Genomic DNA, 16,608 nt, shown 5'->3' on the forward strand with positions numbered 1-16,608 from the left:
AGTGAAAATATAAATAATGGGAAAGTTCAGGAAAGAAAAATGTAGGCTGAATATAAAAAAAAACTAGGGCTGTCAAGCGATTAAAAAAATTAATCGTGATTAATCGCACTGTTAAACAATAATAGAATACCATTTATGTAAATATTTTTGGATGTTTTCTACATTTTCAAATATATTGATTTCAGTTCCAACACAGAATGCAAAGTGTACAGTGCTCACTTTATATTTATTTCGGATTACAAATATTTGCACTGTAAAAAAACAAAAGAAACAGCATTTTTCAATTCACCTAATACAAGTACTGTAGTGCAATCTCTTTATCATGAAAATTGAACATACAAATGTAGAATTATGTACAAAAAATAACTGCATTCCAAAAAAAAAAAAAAAACAATGTAAAACTTTGAGCCTACAAGTCCACTCAGTCCTATTTCTTCTTCAGTCAATTGCTCAGACAAGCAAGTTTGTTTACATTTGCAGGAGATAATGCTGCCCGCTTCTTGTTTACAATATCACCTGAAAATGAGAACAGGCATTCGCATGGCACTGTTGTAGCTGGCGTCGCAAGATATTTACATGCCAGATGAGCTAAAGATTCATATGTCCCTTCATGCTTCAACCACCATTCCAGAGGACATGCATCCATACTGATGATGGGTTCTACTCGATAACAATCCAAAGCAGTGCGGACCAACACATGTTCATTTTCATCCTCTGAGTCAGATGCCACCAGCAGAAGGTTGATTTTCTTTTTTGGTGGTGTGGGTTCTGTAGTTTCTGCATTGGAGTGTTGCTCTTTTAAGACTTCTGAAAGCATGCTCCACACCTCATCCCTCTCAAATTTTGGAAGGCACTTCAGATTCTTAAATCTTGGGTTGAGTGCTGTAGGTATCTTTAGAAATCTCACATTGATACCTTCTTTGCGATTTGTCAAATCTACAATGAAAGTGTTCTTAAAATGAACAATATGTTCTGAGACATCATCCAAGACTACTATGACATGAAATATATGGCAGAATGCTGTTAAAACAGCCGAGAAATACAGTTCTCCCCCAAGGAGTTCAGTCACAAATTTAATTAATGCATTTTTTTTAACTAGTCTAATCAGCATGGAAGCATGTCCTCTGGCATCATGGCCAAAGCACAAAGAGGCATAAAAATGTTTAGCACAGGGGTTGGCAACCTTCGGCACGCAGCCCATCAGGGTAATCCGCTGGTGGGCCACAAGACATTTTGTTTATGTTGACCATCCGCAGGCACGGCCCCCTGAGTCTCCAAGTGGCCGCGATTCACCTTTCCCAGTCAATGGAAACTGCAGGAAGTGGCGCAGGCCGCAGGGATGTGCTGGCCGCTGCTTCCTGCAGCTCCCATTGGCCGGGAACGGTGAATCGCCGTCACTGGGAGCTGCAGAGGGCCGTGCCTGCGGACAGCCAATGTAAACAAAATGTCTCGTGGCACACCAGCAGATTACCCTGATGGGCCGCGTCCGAAGGTTGCCGACCCCCTCTTTAGCATATCTGGCACGTAAATACCTGCAATGCTGGCTACAACAGTGTCATGCGAATGCCTGTTCTCACTCTCAGGTGACATTATAATTAAGAAGTAGTCAGCATTATCTCCAGTAAATGTAAACAAACTTGTTTCTCTTAGCGATTGGCTGAACAAGAAGTAGGATTGAGTGGACTTGTAGGCTCTAAAGTTTTACATTGTTTTGGTTTTGACTGCAGTTATGTAACAAAAAACCTACATTTGTAAGTTGCACTTTCACGATAAAGAGATTTCACTACTTGTATGAGGTGAATTGAAAAATACTATTTCTTTTGTTTTTCATTTTTACAGTGCAAATATTTGTAACAAAAATAAATATAAAGTGAGCACTGTACACTTTGTATTCTGTGTTGTAATTGAAATTGATATATTTGAAAATGTAGAAAAACATACAAAAATAGTTAATAAATTTCAATTGGGATTCTATTGTTTAACAGTGTGATTAACCGCAATAAATTTTTTTAATCTTGATTCATTTTTTTGAGTTAATCGCGTGAGTTAACTGAGATTAATCAACAGCCCAAAAATAACCCCAACCCATAATGTTTCATTCTAGAAACCTGATCCAAGGTCCGCTGTAGTCAATAGGAGTTTTACCAGAATTTTGGATCAAACCCTTTCAAATCTGTGGAATAGTTGCCCAAGGAAATTGGTGAAATCCTCATTGTCTAATTGTAAACATCTAAGCAAAGTACTGGAGTCTGACTCCAAATAACCCTTTTAACCCACACATTAGAAGATTAAAAGTAATTAATGGGTATTTTAAATATCAGGCTTTTCCACCAACATAACCCACAACATTCCTACCAGTCCAATGAACTGGATCTCCCGAAAGAGAGCTGTTCCTCAAGATGTCCTTCTAGGGTGGTGCTCTCTTGTCTTTGGCTGTTGCTCTACTCTCATCTGTAGACATCTCTTATATGCCTGATTCTGTCATATCATTGGATGAAGTCACTCAAACTCAAACACCTCACCTCAGCGATATCACCACTTAAAGGTTTGCTGTGGTCATGGCAGGCCGCTGCAAGCCCCACAGCCCTCATAATAAGGGAATTTAGTGTTTTTATTTTTAAGTAGCAAATGTAATAAGTTGAATAAGCTACCCTGATACCAGATAACTCCTCGTCCCTTGCTATGCATTGATCAGGTCTTGTGAAGGGCAAAAAGTATTTATCGTTGTTAAATACAGAAAGGAAGAGGAAAGAAACATTTACAGGATGGCACTAAAGCCAGAGGTGAGTGGAACTAGAAGTTAGTGAAAAGCATTGGTCCCTCAGCAAGGCTCTTCCATTCCTAAGCCTCAGGTTCATGGGGAATAGGAGATGAAAGTAGGCATGAAATATGATTGTTGCGCACATTTCTTTTTAGTACAAAATTAAATTTGTATGCAAATGACATTCAGCCCTCAGATTCCTGGCAAGAGGCCAGTGCTCAAAGATTGTGCATCACTGAAACTGACAGCCCTGGAAACTGAAATGCTCAGATCAAATACAGTGCTAGCAGTGACAAGCAAGCTTCCTCACATGTCCCTCCTGCTCCCCCCCCCCGCCTCCCATAAGAGACTGGTGTTTCGCTTGAACTATCAGATATAAAGAAGGAAACTGAATACTTTGTGGTCCCGCAACAGTTCACCTCAACTCTACATTTTCAGGGCTAGATATTCAAAAGTCCCTCCGTACCTTTGGCAGTTAAGTGGCCAGATTGACAAAAATGCTCCGTACCCAAAAGCTCCCATTGTTGACCGGCTGAGAGCCAGCACCATGACCAGCCAATTTTCCAGGGACCACCAGCAAAAGTTTCATGGACCATGGTTGACAACCATCATTGATCACTTAAGTCATGCTTTGACACAGGTTTGGGCAAGGCATTTAAATTCTGGGCCTCAGTTTCCCCATCTGCAAAATGAAGATGATACCTGCCTGACAAGAGATTTCTGAAGCTAAATTAGTTAACAATTACAAGACCCACTGAGCTCCCTGGATAGAAGTTATTATATAAATAGCAGATATATGTTATTATTAAAACAAAGTAATTTACCACTAAAATGTATAGCTTTTGTATCTGATTATGCTTCCCCTGAAGTCAATGGCCAACTTCATAGAAACAGGATTACGCCCTTACTTATACCTTTCGTTTTTGAATCAGACAGCTAGGCCACTTGCCATTTGTCCCCATAAACATTTGTTTATTGAAATAAGTATATAAGGAGTATCATCCACATTCCTGTTAATGCTACCACAACATCAATTTTACAAACATAAGCCCTGATCCTGCTGATACTTCCACGTGTGCTTAACTTTACACAGGTGAGTAGTCCCACTGAAATCAATGGGACTACACACATGAGTAAGTTAAGCATGTCAGTATATATCAAAGTTGACAACCCAGCATGCCTCCTCCTGGCTCACTGTGGTATTGCAGCACCCTTGCCTCAGTTTCCCCCATTGTCCTTTGGCCTGCTCCAGCCATAAGAATGTCCTGGCCCTCCAGCCAAACCTCTTAACAGAGTCCTGCCTCTACCAGGGTCACAAATTCCTTTACTAAAGTCTAACAGAAATTTATACAAAACCAAACCTTCAGCCCAACTGGCAGCCACCTACCTTATCGTAGGCATACCTCTACTGCTCTATAATGTCCTGTCTAGCCACAGGTTTCTGTGCCTCAATCAAAGCCCAGAGGCTGGCACACTCCTCCCCTCACTCAGGGTTCAGGCAAGCCCTGTAGAGCGTCACCTCTTACCTCATCTCTTTTACATCCTTCTCAGCCTTTTCCAGAGAGAAGAAACACTCCACCTCTTCTCCCCCTAAGTTTTCTTCCTCCAATTTCCCTCAGTCAGCATTTTTCTTGGACAGGTGAGGGTGGGAGGAGAGGGGCAAGCCAGCTAACCTCCTAGCTGGGCTTTATCTCTAATCAGGCCTGGGCCACCCTCTAGGTGCAAGCACACTGGTCAATTGGCCTCTCAGGTGACATGTAGGGAATACACGCCGTCACAGAGTATTTGTAGCATTTCAGCCACAGGGACCAATTTTGCAAGCAATTACTACAAAAGAGTAGATTTTTTTAAATTAGATTCTCCCCTCCCCCACCCCCCCAAAAAAGTCTGGCCCTTTTTTAAAACAGAAATGTTCATAAAACCATTTAAATTTTCTTGAAATGTTCCACTTTTCAATACAATGTTTTTATCCTTTTCATTCTTGTTTATCAGTTTTCATTTCCTATTCTCCGTTTCAATTTTTGGGTTTCCTTTTCTATTGCCAATTGTGAATGATCAGCTTACTCATATGGTGGGATATTTAAAAATTTAAAAATTGTCAATTTCAACACGGAAAAAGTTGTGTTTTGAAAATAAAATATGAGATTTTAAAAATGGAGAAAAATTTGAAACACAAAAAGTGGGTCTATTTTGAAACTGAACATATTGAAATAATCTGCAGTTTGAAATTTTCACAAAAATGTTTTTAATTTCTCAACCAGCTCCACTTACTACTAATCAAATTGCTTATTACAGTGATTTCAATGGAGCCACTTATTAGTAAGCATCTTGTTCAGTATTCAGTGTTTTTAGACTGAGGCCCATGGACAGTACAATGAAATTAATAGTGTATTTTAGAACATTGTGTCTAGCCAAGGCTTCCAATTTAAAACAACAACAACAAAAAACAACAACAAAATGCTGGTTATTATTTATTTCTCAGTCAACCCAGTTCTTCACTGATGGGTCATTATGAAGCTTCTGAAGCCCACTCAGGTACCATTGGGACCTTTTCAGATTTTTATCCCTGGGTGATACCTAAAACTGCTCAAGAAAAAAGGACATGTGGGAATTTCTCTTTGTGGAGATTGCAATTTTTTTAACAGTTAAATAAATTCATTATAAATCTGAGTAACAGTTACATCAGATGCAGTTAGTATAAAGTTCTCTCTCCCATTGTGCCTATGAACTGAAAGGGCTCAGATTTGTAGATATTAAATTTTTGCATTTTGAAGACAAAACTGGGAACTGAGTTACTGGAAGGATTTAAATTTATTTGATTTAAAAAGGTCATCTATGAAATTAACACCATTTTTACCTTCCCTCTTCATGAAATCTGACTTGCCATCAAAATGAAATAAACAGGGATTCCTATAAAACGGCTTCAGGGGATCACTCTGGCATGTCACTGTGCTTTTAATGTTGTTTCAAATGCTTAGAGAGTGCCTCAGCCAAGCACAAGGCACTATGGCAAGTTTTAAATTGAACCCAGACAAAAGTGTGTCTAAAGTGAAATTAAATGAGATAATTTGTATCAGTAGCTTAAGGGCAAAAGTCCTGATAAGAACATGTAATTAACAATAAATAAATAAATAAAAACTACCATTAAAAAAATCAGGAATTTCAAAAATAAGAATAAAATTACAGGAAAAACCCTAACACATGAAAGTATGCAAATCCATATTTTACTAGACTTTATTTCAGAAAGGATAAAGGTAAATTATATAAACGTATTATTTAAAATGTTCTTTTGACAATCATACCTGAGTCCAAGATAAAAAATTATTTGCTAATATTTTCATGTATTTATATTCAAATGAATGAATTAAAACCTGCGGAGGGGGGAAGGATAGCTCAGTGGTTTGAGCATTGGCCTGCTAATCCCAGTGTTGTAAGCTCAATCCTTGAGGGGGGATCTGGGGAAAAAATCAGTACTTGGTCCTGCTAGTGAAAGCAGGGGACTGGACTTGATGACCGTTATTTTCACTCACATTTTTATTTCATTCATATTTGCAGGAACTCAGATAGCAGAATGATGACTGCAGTGTAGATAAAGAGATACACATACAAGTGCTGCTGATGACAAGCTTTCTAATTACCTGATTTCTGAGTGGAGTCAGGTAGTTAGATATACAAGAACTATGAACTGCAAATGCAAATGAATTATCTGTGAGGAAAAAAATGCACCTGTAAAATGGAAAACTTAAGCCTATAAGTTAAAGGGCTTCACTGAAAAGAAAATGTGTCTTGTGTACTAAAGAGCTGACTGACACCTTGCTGTGGTGAGATGAGACACCTATAAGTATCTTGCTCAGTGATTTGTGCTACTAGACTTGACAGTAGGTGACTGGGATGCAGGTCCTCACGCTTGGGGCCTCGACCTCTCTGGACCTGTTTAGAGAACAGCCATCAGCACTAATGCAGCATGGCCAACTCTCAGAATTTTATCATGAGTCTGGTGATATTTGGTGTGTTTCTTAAAGCCCCAGCTCCTGGAATTAAAAAATTGCATGAGAATCTCAGCTTCCATTTTTAAAAAAGTAAGTTTTCAGCCCTCCTGGTTGCAGAGAAAGCTTGAAAAGGTGAAGCAAGTGAACACTAAACATTCAGAAGCCAGAAGACAAATATAAAGAACCCAAAATATATCATTTTATAAATATCTCATGCTTTTAAAGCCAATCTTATGTTTTGTGATCCAACACATGATTTTTGCATGCTTGAGGTTGGCAGTACTGGGACTCATGACATATTATACAAGAATATGAAACACAGGAAGAATTAAACATTTATACACTTGCAGAAAAGTATAAGCCAAATAAGCAAAAAAGCAAAGCCATCAAGAAATCAGGAAGCATGCTTACAGGTCTGTGGAGTTGCTTTCCACCTACACCCTTATTATTTGCTGGAAGCAAATTTTATTGGGTATGTGAGTCATTATGAAGTGTGAGGTGATGCAGGAGTTAGGTCTTTATTTTGGATGGATTTGTATCTAATATTTGATGGATGATGAGTGTTATTTCGTAACCAGCTAATCAAAAAAAAAATGTGGATTTGCTACTTCATATCCCTGTCAGCTGGGACAACAGAAATCCCCAGAGCAAGAAATGTTCAAAACTGATGGATTTCCTCCAGATTTTGCTGCATTTTCTAGAATCCAAGCTTCTTTAAATGAGTTTTCTACTTCCTCTGGTTGCAAAAACCAGAACAACGTCAAGCCACACACTGTTGTTGTGCGGGGTCTGTAAACAGACAGACTGAAACAATAGCAGTGCTAAGTGAGAACTTTCTTCATTCATCTTAATGGACTGTTAATTATGACCACTTAAATGCCCACAGTGTTAACCACTTCATTGCTGACTGTAGTCACAGAAACATTCGATTAATGTACTTGACTTATCCAAATGTAGCTAGGTGTAACGTTCACAATCAAATGTTCATTTCAATGGACATTTCCATTAATACATCTGTGAGTATGGTATATACATATAGCTAGCTGGAAAACCGACTAATTTATTTGTTATTTGAAGAATTCAGATGTTTATCACTGTCCTTATAAATTTGTTAGTCTCTAAGATGTCACAAGTACTCCTCGTTCTTTTTGGTAAAAGTAGTGTTTCCAATGCAAGCAACAAAGTTCTGAACAACAGTGATGTGGTTTGCAGGACCCCACAGGGCAATGCAGGGTCTTGTGGGATTTCTAATATTTGTTTCCAGTAGCAGCAAAGCCAGGAAAGTTTAATTACCTAATAAATATAGTGTGTCTTTTGGTGATATTTGATATTATTAAAGTATAAGTAAGGCTGAGTAATATTTAAAAAAAAAAATCCCAGAAAATCTACAGAGGTATGAGGGAAAACCCAATAGTTCTTAAGTTAAAATTTCAGGTAATTTTTGCCAAAATTCCCAACACATTTTAATTATTCATGTTCATAAATATTGAACAGGTGCTACTAATGTCGTTATTTTCTGTAGAAATAAATAGCCCCAGGACATTTGTTTTGGGTACGAAAACACAGCTGTTTATAAAGAATCTCATGAACCTCATATGGATCAATATTTGGACCTACATTCCTGAACAGGAACCATATCTGACAATATTAATATTTACAAATATTATGCAAATAATAATATTCGCAAAATCTTTGGATCCAGTTCTTTTTCTACTGCTAATCCAGCTTCTTTACGTTTTCTAAAACTGGTTACTTTTATTCCCTTTTTAAAAATCTATTCAGTGTAATGGACATGGTCTTGGATTCTGTGTGTCTCCCAAGGTTTCATTGCTTCATTGGGAGCTTTGCGTGCACGAGGAATGGACACTTGGCCCCAAAGTGGCTCTTTATGTCCCTTATGGCCATATCACAATTATTTGGATGCTTCCCTCAGCTCTATGCTGCAGACAGATTCTACAATTGCTCCATCTTTGCACAGCTCCGAACCTGATGGTAGTAAGTGGATGTATAGTAGGCTTTGTCTAAAATTTAGGACATGTATTGCAGCAACTGTCAGGAAAGGTAAAGCTGCACACTGGTAGCAATGGTGTAAGAGCAAGCGTAGATATCATTTAAGATGTCTGAGTCTATGTAACAAAAACCTGCTCTGAGACCAGTCTGCCATAGTGGCTTAGAACATCAGTTTCACTATTACCAGCTGCTGCTGCTGCAATGTGGATACTAATTTTTCTAGTACAGCTGTATCCCTAGTGTGACTGCAACAGCCAGCAATCAACAATAATAATAAATACAGTGATTAAAAAAAGGGCTTCCCAGAAAAGCAGCTCTGAAGACAACATCTTTCAGACACTTCAGAACCCAAAAAACTATTTGCACACAGTCACATGGTTTTAGCTTTCCGCGGGGTTAAATTCTTTAAAGTAAATTGATTTCAATGTTTTATTTTAAAAAGGTAGTTTTTAAATGAGCAACCAGGCCCATGTGGTCAGTATGTAATGTTAGCAAGAACAACAGTATGTGGGCCAGTGCACTGGGTTTAACACCACTATGGAGACCCCCCCGATAGTTACCATAGAGATAGTAGGAGCCACAAAGAGTTTCGATCACATTACTGGCTGGGAGGGGGTCAATTTGTATGCGTGAGCCCTGCTGGGATTGAAAGAATGCAGAGGAGGACAAGAAAGATAATAGAGAGAAAGTGAAGTGGAGAAAGAATACAAGAAAAAAGAAAAGGAGAAGTGAGAGAAAACCGAAGAGGATTAAGGAGACTAGAAGCAAAGGAGAGACGCAGAGAGATGAGGAGGCAATGACAAGACAGAAGAAAGAGAGGGAAAGAGAGAGAAAATGCATCTTGTCAGATACAACACCTCTTGTCAGTCACTGACAGGAAATGCTGCCTCCAGAAGAGCTAATTCACAGGCTGTGAAAACGGGCAGGAACAGCAGGGGATGCCTGAATCACCTGACCTAAGCCAGAAAAACTGTAAAAAAATGTACTGAAAAGCAGCTGGGGAAAGGGCTAAGTAGCCGGGGTAGGGAAAGGTGTCGTTTGTTTTGCTATTGAAATGGTTAAACTGAGACTATATACTGTATAAAACGAATGTAACATTTGTTAGGCCAGTACCACAGGAGCTAAATATTTTCACTCTTTTCAGGCTCATCAGCAAATGGTTTTAAAGGCTCAGGATTTGACAGGTTTCACTTCTGACATCTTTGAATGGCTGCACAGCTAAAGCTGGCTTTACGCCTTTCAGTGCTTACCTACTGACCCAGATCCCAGGGGATGCCTAGACAGCCCCAGAACCTTTACTTCTATACTTGCTCCCCTGTATTTATTGTGCAGTAATTAATTAGTATTATAATTTATATACTGCCAAAAATGTCAAGGCACATTACAGACAAATATGGTGATACGGTCTCTGCCCCAAAGAGTTTACAATCTAAAGACCATTTTAAACTACTACCTACAATACCACATCCTAGAGATGATCCACCTTAGTGCCACTTAGGCCTGGTCTACACTACGGGATTAATTCGGATTTAGCAGCGTTAATTCGAATTAACCCTTCACCCGTCCACACAACAGAGCCATTTAGTTCGAATTAAAGGGCGCTTTAAATCGATTTCTGTACTCCACCTCGACGAGCGGAGTAGCGCCAAAATCGATTTTGTTAATTCGAATTAGGGTTAGTGTGGCCGCACACCACCGAATTAATGTGGTTAAAATAAATGGGGTTGTGTGGCCGCACACCACCGAATTAATGTGGTTAAAAACCGAATTAATGTGCTTAGTGTGGCCGCGCACAATCGAATTTATACAACCTGTTTCCCAAATTCGAATTATCTAAATTCGGATTAATCCCGTAGTGTAGACATACCCTTAGAGACAGGCTTATCATTACAGAAACTTAGTATGCCACTGTGGATGCCCTTTTCCTTTGATGGTTGCTGACTGTGAATTAGCAATTATATGGCCAAATCCTGCTCATTTTACACTTCCTAGTAAAGACAGTGAGAGTAAGACAAGAAGGATTCAAATCATATGCAATAATCACAGAATCATAGAAATACAGGGCTGGAAGGGATGTCCAGAGGTCATCTACTCCATCCCTCAGCACCGAGGAACAACCAAGTATACCTAGGCCATCCCTGACAGGTGTTTGTCTCACCTGTTCTTAAATACCTACAGTGACTGGGTTTCCACAACCTCCCTCAGTAACCTATTCCAGTATTTAACTACCCTTGTAAGTAGAAAGATTTTCCTAACATCTAACCTAAATCTCCCTTGCTGCAGATTAAGCCCATAACATATCTGAACACATAACAGCCCTTAACATATCTGAAGATTTATCAGGTCCCCTCTTAGTCTTCTTTTCTCAGGACTGAACATGCTCAGTTTTTTTAACCTTTCCTTATAGGTCAGCTTTTCTAAACATTTTATCGTTTTTGTTGTTCTCCTCCGGCCTCTCTCCAGTTTGTCCACACCTTTCTTAAAGTGTGGCACTTAAAAGTGTACACAGTATTCCAGGTGAGGCCTCACCAATGCAGAGTAGGAAAGTGTCTTACATATGACACTGTTTTAATACCCGCAGAATGATATTAGCCCTTTTTTCAACTGCATTACACTGTTGGCTGATGTTCAATTTGTGATTCACTATAACTCCCAGATCCTTTTCTGCCTAGCCAGTTATTCCCCGTTTTGTATGTGTGCATTTGATTCGATTTTGCATTTCATAATGCTCAAAGAAAAAAAAAATATTTTCTAGGGACATTTCTACACTGGGTCTTACACCTTCCAAAAGTAAGTATAATAAAGAATGGTAAAAATGGGTCTGGCTGCGGGAGCCTTGTCTATGCTATAGTTTCTACCAGTGGTCCAGTGGAATTTTTGTCAAGTTTCCTAGTGTAGACATGACTTAATATCCTCACTTTAGTACTCGGCTTCAGTATTCTGCTTTCCCTGCATTTGTAGATCTCCCACTGATGTCAAAAAGAAGTCCACAAAAGCTTGGAGAGCAGAATACTGATGTTGCATATGGTACCCTGTGGAGCAGTGGCTCTTAACCTTTCCAGACTACTGTACCCATTCAGGAGTCTGATTTGTCTTGCGTACCTCCAAGTTTCACCTCACTTAAAAACTACTTGCTTACAAAATCAGATATAAAAATACAAAAGTGTCACAGCCACACTATTACTGAAAAATTGCTTATTTTCTCATTTTTACCATATAATTATAAAATAAATCAATTGGAATATAAATATTGTATTTGCATTTCAGTGTATAGTATATAGAGCAGTATAAACAAGTAATTGTCTGTATGAAATTTTAGTTTGTACTGACTTCGCTAGTGTTTTTTATGTAGCCTATTGTAAAACAAGGCAAATATCTAGATGAGTGATGTACCCCTGGAAGACCTCTGCATACCCCGAGAGGTACACGTACCCCTGGTTGAGAACCACTGCTGTGCAGGATGTGAGAAGAGAATTTTGCCCTAAGAGAGCCACATTCTGCTGAGTTCCTCTAAAATACCTGACCCCTCATACACAGGCCTAATGCAATATGATATCATGGTATTCCTCACATCTTCTCCTCCACACCTTGGGAGCTAGAATCCATGATATTTTAGTCCCTTGAGCCTGCTGGGGTGGAGATATAATTCCCTGGGGAGGCAGATTCAAATATATTCAGTATAAAAGATTTTTATCAGCATGAATTTGGGATGGCAACATTACTCACAAGTAGCAGTAAAACCTTTCTAGCACATCACACCATCCTGGGTTCAGTAAATGCCACATATTTTGTAGAAAAGCTCTGTTAGAGCTGATTAGGGAGTTTTTAAAAACTTTATTAGTATTATTGTTTTTAATATCTCCACTTGCAAAGTCAGGCAGCCTAACTTACCATTGACCAAATTTGTTCCTGGTGTAATACCACCAATGTCAATGGAGCTACCACTGAAGTCAACAGAATTTATTTTGACCCCACAAATACAAGTGTACAAACCTGAGGGACAGAAATGTTATTAGTAATACTTTTTAGTAACCTCTAGAAATTATGTAAAATAGTTTTTCCATATATAATAATGTCATGATTTTAAGCTCATATCTTGTGATCAGTTAAGTTACAAACAAAAGCCTCCCGAAGCTAAATAAGCTAAACTAGAAAAAGACACTCTTGTTCCAGAATAAGGGTGTCAATAATGGTGAGGAGTTATAACTACTGCGGTGTGATTATATTAGTACTTTTCCCCATGTAGACAATCCCTAAGGGCCAATTTTTTAAAGGTATTTAGGCACCTAAATCCCACTGATTTCAATGGGAGTTAGGTGCCTAAATAGCTTTAAAAATCTGGCCCTAAGTCTCTTAGCCTACAATCACAGCTCCCAAAATGCCTTGTACATTAGAATAACTATTTCCTAGAATTCATAATACAGAAATTTTACAGAAGAAACAATATGGACCCCAACAGTAAATTTAGGGATTTCAATTTGTGTTTTCAAAAATTCCTATAACTTGACTTACCACCATCACATGTGTGCTAGATGAGTGGCTCTCAACCTTTCCAGACTACTGTAACCCTTTCAGGAGTCTGATTTGTATTGCGTACCACCAACTATCACCTCAATTAAAAACTTCTTGCTTACAAAATCAGACATAAAAATACAGAAGTGACACAGCACATTATTACTGAAATATTGCTTATGTTCTCATTTTTACCATATAATTATAAAATAAAGTAATTGGAATATAAATATTGTACTTACATTTCAATGTATAGTATTAAGAATAGTATAAAAAAGTCATTCTCTGTATGAAATTTTAGTTTGTAGGGACTTTATTAGAGCTTTTTATGTAGCCTGTTGTAAAACTAGGCAAATATCTAGATGAGCTGATGTACCCCCTGGAAGACCTCTGTGTACCCCCAGGGGTACATGTACCCCTGGTTGAGAATCACTGTGCTAGACCCTTTAACAACACCAGCAAGTTCTAGTCAAGCACAGCCCAGCCCCCAGTAGTGTCATTTGAGGCTGCTGAAATCATTAAAAATGTTATTAACATCTACTAGCCAAATGAATCTTCCATATCTCTTACAAATTCTTCCACTAAAAATATTTCCAAAGGCAAGCTAATAGGCCACAATGGTTCTTTCAGCACTGCCCTTAGTTGGAAATTAAAAAAACAACAACTGGCCAACAGGTAATTTGTACAATTCCTTTAAATCTTGAAAACTGACCTATTCATTGTCTAATAATAAATCTTTACTGCAGCTAGTCTTATCTTCTTTCTGCAATAAATTCCTAATTATTATATTTCCAACCAATTTATCTGAGACTTGCGGTGGCGACAGTAGTAAAGAAGGCACTAGGTCTTGAAATTAAAAAGGGAAAGATCTAGGTTATATATATATGAAAATAGAGAAGGAAATTAGGTAATGGAACAAGCTAATACAGGAGAGGTTTGAGGCATTCATGCTAGAGTAGTGCAAGGATAGGCTAGAGTGGTGTTTCTCAATCCGTGGCGCTGACCTCTGGGGAAGATCCAAACTCTTCCACATGCGACTCAAAGGAGATTAAGGAAAATGAAGGGGAAAAAGAACAGTTTTCCTTTTTAGTTTAGGGCTTGCAAAAACCAGACCCCACCAACGAATGCTGAATACTGGAGCCAGGTGAATACAACAAAACATTTCCTGCTAATATTGGCTTGAATATAATACTGAATTTGCACCAACTTTATTTCAGCCTCTTATTATTATTTTTATTTAACATTTATATTGTGGTAGCACCTAAAGACCACAACCAAGTTAAACCCCATTGTGCTAGACTCTGTGTTTATTTTCCCAGAATATACTAGCAACTACTTACCAGTAGCAATGTTCACAGAAACAGCACATTTCATGTGAATCATAGAGAATATTTGTGGAAAGTACATTTTTTGTGTTGTAAATGTGAGCATTCACACCTGAGTCTCAGAATATTCAGCTCATCCGATCAGGGAACAGAAATGGTACCACGTGAACTATGTGTCCAATTAAAACTAGCCAACACAGCCTGAAATTTGAATAATGACTACTTTAACTATTTAACAATTAACTGTTCCCAAGCAATCTATAGTAGACCAAGAAATATTCTGAGAAATAATTTGGCAAATAATTTGAATAACAAATATGAAAAAAATTAATAAAGTGTTTGCAGATAATTTGTGGGCAGAAAAGGTGGCTAACTGATGATAGCACATACAGGTTTTATATCAGTATCAGTTTAGAAACACCTTTATAGTGGTATAACTACATCCACACTAAGGAGTTGCATCAGTGTAACTATATTGTTTTCAAATCAATATAGTTAAATTGGTACAAAAACTGTGTATATACAAGCCTTCAGTCTATTGAATAAATTATTTGTTACCAATTATATGCCCAGCTCTACGAAATACTTAATAGAGGGTCCTTGTTTGCTGAACCCAAAGTGGAAATGACCCAGCAAAAAAGCAAAATGAGGAAGCTACCCTATCTACATAATTCAAATGTGCTGTTCAGTATTTACCACTAGAGCCTCAGATCTTTGTGGGTTTGCAGACTGTGCCTGGCCCCTGTGCAGGGTATGTAGGTGGAAGAATTTCTGCACCTTTGTTTCTCTCCCTTGTGCATCCATGCATAGCTAGGCACAATCTAGCTCTCAGGCTTTTTTTTTTTTTATCAAAGTTTATGATGACAGTGAGGGAGTATAGCATATAACAGGGAGAAAAAAAATTGATCATGCCACAGAAAAATGATAATGGGATAAATACCTTTTTTCAAATGTACAAAATCATTATTGTTATATAGACAAATAACATTATTCTGTTTTTCTTCTCCTGTTTATATATTTTTTTCACGCAACATTTGCCCTTACAATCATCATAAAAAAAATCATGTTTTTCCTTGGCTGCTTTGATCATTGTGTCTCTGTCCTTCAGGTCTGACAAACAAAGTATAAGAAGAATACTTCCTTAGTCCTTCTCTGCACTCTGCTTCCTCCCTGGAATCCTAAATACCTTTCCCACATAAATCGGATTCTCAGCGACATTTCAATGCAGGAGCTTAACCTTCCTACAAATCCGATGGTGACTATCTCCTCAGGGCCCAACGACAATCCCAAAACTCCCAACATTATTCAGTCTAATTGAGTTCTTCATATTTTCTAGATGACAGTACAACAATTTGTTTGCCTTTAACAAAACAGTGTTTATGTTTTTAGAATGAGAGATGTCCTTTAAGACATTTTGCACCAAGAAATCAGTGTCTGCTTTTCCAGGTTATCTATTCTAGCCTGTGCATTTGTTTTCTTATAACACACGTTTTCAATTTTTGCATCTAAGTACTTATCACTTGTATTTTATCAATTTTGCTCCCTGTATTTTCCAAAATTATTTTTCTCCCGTGGTTTCTGCTTGCTTATGTTTTATAAAGTCATGAGCACGCTGCTTGATTTTATAGAGCCTTTCACCCACAGGCTCTCAAAAGATTAATGAAGTCTCACAAGACTCCTTTGAAAGAGTTGAGAAATATTTCGATTTCCATTTTACAGATGGGGGGAAAATAAGGCACAAAGAGGTGAAGGTAAAATTTTTCACATCTGTGTGCCTAAACTTATACAACTAAATCCATACTTAGGCACTTAACATAAGCAATCTGATTTTTAGAATGAGTGCAGCTTTTGAAAATCTTTGAAAAAAATCAGATCACTCAGTTAGGAGCCTAGCTTTAGGCACCTAAATTTGCAAATTTTGGCCTGCGTGGTTTACTCAAGATTACAATTAGTCAGTGGCAAAGTCAAAACAAAATCCAGCAATCCTTACTCCCAGTCCTATTTTCTAATC

This window comes from Terrapene carolina, unplaced genomic scaffold, assembly GCF_002925995.2.
Source record: "Terrapene carolina triunguis isolate 2854851 unplaced genomic scaffold, T_m_triunguis-2.0 Scaffold84, whole genome shotgun sequence".
Taxonomy (NCBI): domain Eukaryota; kingdom Metazoa; phylum Chordata; order Testudines; family Emydidae; genus Terrapene; species Terrapene triunguis.